Source organism: Petaurus breviceps, unplaced genomic scaffold (genome assembly GCF_028583685.1).
Source record: "Petaurus breviceps papuanus isolate PSGF00001 unplaced genomic scaffold, PetGlider_PUasm1.0 90822, whole genome shotgun sequence".
Taxonomy (NCBI): Eukaryota; Metazoa; Chordata; class Mammalia; order Diprotodontia; family Petauridae; genus Petaurus; species Petaurus breviceps.
Window position 1 is genome coordinate 1,461,861 of NW_027187351.1, and position 7,834 is coordinate 1,469,694.

At 35.3% G+C, this 7,834-nt stretch overlaps 1 long non-coding RNA gene across 1 annotated transcript in view; it reads right to left on the bottom strand.

The window, feature by feature from the left end:
• Positions 1 to 3,543: 3,543 nt before the first annotated feature.
• LOC138148127 (uncharacterized) overlaps positions 3,544 to 7,834 on the bottom strand; it is a 52,728-nt gene continuing 48,437 nt past the window's right edge. Inside the window, exon 3 of the long non-coding RNA XR_011164977.1 lies at positions 3,544 to 5,120. This is a non-coding gene — a long non-coding RNA (uncharacterized lncRNA). The remainder of the gene's footprint in view (positions 5,121 to 7,834) is intronic.

Sequence of the window (7,834 nt, forward strand, 5' to 3'; positions counted from 1 at the left end):
ACAGGTACTGAATAGGAATCTCATATTGTCATACATGAATATGGAAGAATGAGTCAAAGAAAGATGGGAACAGGTTAGCCTACACTGTAGGTACATGGAGTCCATTGCCTGGTAGGTGTGCCACCCACCAGACCACCCCCCAAGCATAGCAAATACTGTTACCTCCCTTTGGAGTACAGTCTTAGCAACTGGGAGAGAATATGATGTAGGAAATTGGTCTACTACATTTTCCATCCAACTCTACTGTAATGGCCTTTTCATCTGTCCTGTGACTGGGCTGCAGGGCAGTGTTGAAGACCATATAGCTAAAAGCATGCAGACTTCAAGAATTTGCTTCTGTGGTTTTTCTCTCTACAAAATCATCAAGCAGTGAAAAAGAAAAAAAAATCTAAAATGCAATAGACTCCACAAAGGACTGAAAATGCTGACTCATTTGATAATTTTACCTACAAGAACCTTCAACATCATAATTACGACACTTAAATGTTCTTATGTTTTAGCCTGTATCTATTAAAATTTAGGTTGTTTCAGCCATCCTGAGGAGAGTCACCTAGACACTGTGTATAGAGTTAAAAGAAAAAATGCAAGATTATCTGTGATTCTGCTTGTGAGTCATTGTTGCTGCATTTTCTCCTCCATAAATAAAGTCAATTCGACTATTAAAAATAAGATGGAATAAATCATCTTCCCTCTTCACCCAAAAAGACAATTATCCTATAAGCACATGGAGAGTACAAAGCTGTCATTTGTTCTTTCTCAAAGCTCTCTTTTGGATTACTACACACACATACAATATTTATGTATATATAGATGTACATATACACATGAATGTATATGTATGTGTATAGGTATGTATATGTGTGTGTATATATGCATGTATGTGTGTATGTGTGTGTGTGTAACCAGAATAATTGCTTAGCTCTAGAGGGAAGAATTAAGAACACAATGTGTAAATAACAGGGAAACAGATTTCATTAAATTAAGGAAGGTCTACCATACAATGATAACTGTCAAAAAATAGGATGGCCTGTCTTAAATGATGGTGAGTTCCTTGTCATTAGAGGTGCTCAAGAAAAAGTTAGATGGCCCTTTATTAGGGACATTACACTGGGGAATAGTCCTCAAGTTGGGGTTGGGCTAGATGGTTTTAGGGGCATTTTTTAAACTCTGACCTTCTATGAATAACAGAATAATATAAATAATAATAAAGCCCAGCTTCTCTCCTTTGTGAGCCTGGGAAAGGATTGTCTGGGGGAACCTCAGGTAGGTCTGGAGAATGTTCCAGCACTTGCTTTTGGCCATGCTCCTGGTCATACAGCTAATAAAGCAAATAGCTATGTATAGCTTTACTCTACTTTCTACAACTTCCTTGAGGAGAAACAGGGAGCTGGAGCAAGTGCCCCAGAGAATCATGGGATTCATAAAGAAAAATGCAATCTATCCAGTTCCTCCCTTGCCCAATTCCAAACTGAATCCAAGCAGAGAATTTCCATATGTTTTGTATATATTACATCCCCTGAGAGAATTCCCTATCTCCTTGAAGGCAAGAACAGTTTCACTTTTGTCTAACAGAGCCTGTCTAACACAGAACACACAGATTGCATTAAATTAAGGAAGACCTTCCATACAATTAGAACTCTCAAAATATAGGATGGACTGTCTTATAAGGTAGTGAGTTCCTTATCATTAGAGGTATTAAAGCAAAAGTTTGATGGCCACTTATTAGGGACATTATGCTGGGGAATATGCCTCAAGTTTGGGTTGAACTACATGGTTTTAAGGGCATTTTTCAACTCTGACCTTCTATGAATAATAGAATATTTTACTATATATAGCAACAGGCAGCACCATTGTATCTCAGAAAAGGAGAAAAATATAGTAATTTCGAAGTTTTAAGAGACCTTAGAAATCATCAATCCGACCCATTTATTTTGTGGTCAAGAAAATGGAGGCTCAGGAAAAGGAAGTAATTCACCCACAGTCACACCACTAGTCAGTAAATATTCTTTCACTTCTGACTAGTGATTCTGTGCATTACTGTTCTGTATACATAGGGAAAGCATAGGGAAGGAAAATTAGAATTGGATTGAATGAAAGTCAACAGGTACAATTTAGATATTCTTCTAAGTGTAGGGTTTATAAGCTTTTCTGTTTCTATGGAATGAACCCCATTGACATCCTGATTCTTTTGTTATAGTTCACTCATTCAGTCATGTGTGACTCTGCATGACCCCTTGGACCATATCAAGCCTGAATCCTTTCTAAGAATAACATTTTTTAAAAATGAACAAAATGATAAATTTCAGTTAAATATTGGCAAAATAAAGACTTATTGGAGCCCCTGAAATCTTTCCATGGATCCCCAATAGGGCCATGTACTACAGGTTAAAACTCCTGCTCCAAATCATGAACTTTGATAGATAGATAGATAGATAGATAGATAGATAGATAGATAGATAGATAGATAGACAGACAGATGAAAGACAAACATAGATAAATATATAGATATACAATTTTCCTTTTCATTCTCCTCATCTTGATAATTACTTGTTTACAAAATATTCTATCACTATCACAGATGGCATAGAGTACCGCCTGGTGAGTAAGTTGGAAAACATTAGGGTCATATACTAAGATGAGATCCTTAGACATATGGAGGCTAAGGGATTCTTCACTTCTAGACAGGACTACACTTGAAAGGCCCCTTAAATCTCACCATTATCTATATTTTTCATCATATAATTCTGTATGCTCCTTGTTTCAATCTTGTATCTGTTAGCCTTGACTTGTAGTCAACAATGTTTATTAATCACCTACTATATGAAAGGCACTCTTTTGAAAATTTATCTCCTTAAATTCAAAAAGTACATCATTGTATTTCAGATACTTCTTGTATACTAATCCCTACAAGCTGAAAGAAAATAATTCAGACAATGGTGCTAAATCAATGCAAAGATATCTTGAATAGATAGAACAGTATAATGGAGTGGGGGCAGAAAATGGCTTAGGGGCCAGAAGAAACTAAATTCTAGTCCTACCAATGCTATTAATTAGATGTATGTCTTTTGGAAGAGTCGCCTTTCCTCTTTGGGTCTCAGTTTCATCTTCTAAAAAATTAGGGTTTGGACTAATTTCTGTTCTAATTTTCCCTCTAGTTTCCCTTCTAGATCCTATGATTAAAATATCTGAAGTTTCTAATTTCTCTCCCAGTTATAGTATTTTAGGTTTTAGTCTAATTATTCTCATTATGAAATTTATTAAATGTAAAAATCTATGAATCAAAGAATATGTAATGTACTCAACTGGAAATTTTCCATTTTTTGTTATACCCAGTAAGGAAGTAAATTAGTTTCATTTGAATCCTCAGAAACTTAAACAGGTTGTACTTTCATGATAACAAACAATTGATGGAAAGATAACTAAAACAAGGAGGTTGTTTTAATGTCACATAACTTTATCAATCAATCTATCAACAAACATTTATTAAGCTCCTACTACATGTCAGGTTCTGTTCAGACAAAAGTGAAATGGTTCTTGCTTTCAAGGAGATAGGGGATTTTCTCAGAGGAGATATTATATACAAAACATATACAAAATAAACACAAGATAATTTTCAGGCATCTCCCTAAATAAAAATGAAAAGCAACTCTCACACATTCCTAAAATATGTCCCTAGTACAGCCATAAAAGACAGAGCACTAGACAGAACAGACAAAAATGGTCAGATCTTATATATAAAACCCTTATGTTCTTATGGAAAGATCAATAAATTAATAAAATGTTGAATTTTGTCCAAAAATCATTGTTTGTCTCATCAAAAGACAAGAAAAGAAGGAACACAATAAGAGACCATGGTAGAAAAGTTAGTCTAATAGCATTTAGTTTTCTGTTTCTTTGTTTACCTCTAAGACTACAGATAGTATGAAGAAGGTACTCCGTAATTATCCAATGGTGGCAGGTATACAACAGAAGAAAAAAAAAATACAATTAGAAATATGGTAAGCACATAGCATATAGTAGATCCTTCATCATTTTTAATGAGTTAATTGATGGCAAATCTGTTGTTTTCAATGACCCTACAAAATATTTAAGGAAGAATTTGAATTGCATAAAGATAGATCTGTTCAAAGAGACCATTTCAGTCACAAAATAAATGAGTTAGACTCAAAAATGATTGCTCTAGCTGATCTCCACTGAGGTTCTACTCTGATCCCTCATTATTACATGACACTGAGTCCTAGGTTCTCAAAGGTTATGCCAACAGAATGTAAACTCTGGTAATTCCTATCAAGCTGAAAAAGCTTTAATGATGCACCTGGTAGCAAATTCCACTCCTAATGTTGTTAGACCAGCCTAACCAAATGTGAAAAAACTCTCATAACTTGACCAACAGATGATGAATTATTCTGGCCATAGCAAAAAGACAAACATGGCCCCCTAAGTTATGGAGAATTTGCGATCTATGACTGTGAGATGGATACTCACACAGAGAGTTAAGTCTCACTCTACCTTTTGAGTTCCTCGGGGTCAATTAAGGTAAATTCCACTCACCTCCACTATTGTTTTAGTTGAGAAAAAAAACAATACTTCTTTCACAATTTCTGTTATGTTTGAAGAAACAGGATCATTCACATTTATATAGCATTTTGCACTTCACAAAGCACTTTCCTCAAAACCACCCAATACTGTAGGCAATACTGTAGGTAGTAGATTTTGTTTTGTTTTGTTTTGTTTTTAACCCAGCCCATGATTATTATCATAATGGAAGCTCCTTGTGAGAAATTCCCCTTCCCAATACAAATTGGAAACTGTTCAGTTTTGCATAGCTTGTATGTATCAGAAACAGGGCTTGTACCCAGGTCTCCATTCAAAACTACTTTTAATTATTCCACGCATATTTGCAAGAGTTAGCATTTCTATGTAAAGATAAAGAAGCTAAGACACAGAGGAGTAAAGTTGCTGGTCAAACATCATATTGCCAAAGTGGCAGAGTCAGGATTCCAAACCTGTTCTTTTTTGTTTAGGTCTTGTGCTCTTTCTGTGACACCTCATTGCACTTGCAGGATAATGATCACCTTCATTTTTCCGAAAATCTGTGCAATATCCAAGATCCACAGGATCTAGAATTAGAAGAAACCTTAATGACCATTAAGTCCAATTTTTCTAATGAAGAAACCCAAACCAAGGAAGATAAAATGTCTTTTCCAAAGTTAAACAAGGAGCAACCCCCAGAAGTAGGATTCAAACCCAGGTCTCTGGCTTCAAATCCAGTGCTCTTCTTTCCCAAGTAAACTATATTTCTTGCCCAGTGTCATATCTCAGTCCTTTGAAAAAGATTATAAGGGGCTTTGACTTCTCAAAAGAAAGTTTCAAACACAAATGTGGAAAATAAGAGCAGAGGTTTTCTGCTGAAAATTCTTCTCTCACACATATACAAAATGAGTTTTCCCTGGCCTTTGTTACTAGCTCAACATGTGTAAAGAATAAAATCTTTTCCTTCTTATAACAATTCTTTGTATGCCTTGTAAGACTTCAGATATCCTACCTGCACCTCTAGCATCTAAAAGGCTTGGAAGTGAAACACCTTTTAACTTCTCCTATAACATTAAGTAATTCCTCTGAATATAGCAAACCAAATTTTATATTGAGTTTTAGGACTAATGATCAAAAATTACACAATAAATGCTATAATCTCAAGTCTATTGTATAGTCCAATGTGAATCAAATAACTTCCTTTTCTAGTATACATCTGTCTTTTAAAAATCCCTCAATCCCAGCATAATTTTAAGTCATTCAGAGTTCAGTGGGAAAAGAACCAATAAATTAAAACACATTTTCCTTCCTTGAATAATTGTACTTTTTATTATAAATATTTTTCTTCAAAAAAGCTAGAAACATAGAATTGAAATATTTCTCCTTTTTTTCTTTTCTCCCTTCTTCTCCCCACTTTTTTCTGTAGAAATTGAGGATTATTCTTGTTCTTTTCATTAGGCATTTTTTTAAATGACTAGCACCATTATCATAAAATTCTTTTTTAACAGTTAGACAAGTTTGAAGAGGATAAGACTTAGCGCTTTCACATGGCACTTACAATCTAAGATTTTATATTGCTACAGGTTGGGTCAAGAGACAATATGGGGATATTCAATATCCACATTATGTTGTTTGTTATTGTTCAGTCATTTTAGTCATGTCCAACTCTCCATGACCCCCATTTGAGATTTCGTAGGGGTCTCATATCTCTCACCTAGGTGTATCAACAATATCTTGCTTCTCTCTAGGTTTAACTCACTCACTCCAACCTGCTCTCACACTGGCAGTTCTGTTTTCCCAGAAACATAGCACTTCAACACAATTACGTTCAATCTCTCTAAAAGTCCTGGTTGTAATCTTTTTGAGGGGAAAAATACTTCCCCTACTCATCTCTCCAGCTCTTGAATCCCCATTCAAAGTGTTTTGTATCTATGCAACCAACTACTTAACAAAGTAATAGCTCCACACCGTAAGAGATACTTATATAACCAGTCATAATAACCACACTTTGGGATCTGTAACACAACCATGTATTTAACACTAAGGTAAAAAAGCCCAATATAATAGAGACCATCATATTAAATCAAATTATAAAATACATCACAATGCCCAGATAAATCCAGATTACACTCTCCCACCAAAGAACTCAATAGCTATGGTGAAGAATGGGCACATACCTGAAAAGCACATGAAGGAGACAAATTCACCTGCCTGGGATAACTCATAACTCTGTATGGCCTACTTCAATGCTATTGGTTATTGGTCCATCTAGGAATATATAGACTGCATGAACTACTTCTCTGCTTCTTGATTAACTATTAACTTTGACTGCTCTTCAGTTAAGAAAATACCCCTCTCATTTTCACTTAAAAATAGCCTTTACAAACTCTTTCAATTGACCGATACCTTTAAATAGATTCTTAGAGACTTTTAATTCTTAATGTGAATAGCAAGAGAACTATTCAAAACTCACCAAGTTGACTGTCTCTGGGCTGTACAGACCAGACCAGCCAATCAACCATGCCTTCAAATGCTGTGTCCCATCAGTATGGAGTTCATGACAACACAACTAAGATTAATTCTTTAATCAAACTCACCAGACTATCAAAGGCTCTTCAAAGCCCCCTCAGCTTTTTCTTCTCAAGCCAGAGGTGGAAGCAAAGAGCAAGTCCTATGGGGAGTTTCACTTCTCTCCTACTTCAGGTGGCAATGAAGGGCAATAGCTGTCACTAGAGCTCCTAGTCAAGGAAGTCAATTCTCTTTCTGTCTAATCAGGAATCATTTATCCTAAGCCTTCTAGCAACCAGGACAGCTCCAAAAGAGTAGCTTTTCCCCTTCCCTGCTGTCTTCAATTCTTTTCTTGTGTTCTTATGGTTCTGATGACATCTCTCTTATTTTCCTTCTGCTCTCATTAGGTTCAATGTCTTTATGTAAGTTTCCTTACTCTTTTACTTTAAACAAAAATCATACCTCTCTAAATTTTCCCTATCAAATAAGTAGTTCTTTTTTTTAAATCATAACAATCTCCAAATATTTTTATTTCTCAATTTTTTCAATTTTATAATCTGTAGTCATCACACACACACACACACACTGCAAATCTATTATGTACAATTTACTATTTCTTTTAAATATATAATAAAATGGGGTGGCTAGGTGGCACAGTGAGTAAATGGGCAGGCCCCAGAGTGGGGAGGACCCCAGAATCAGTTCTGGCCTCAAATATTTAACACCCACACACACAAAAAAAAAACTGGTCGTATAACCTTGGGCAAGTTACTTAACCCCAATTGCTTAATAT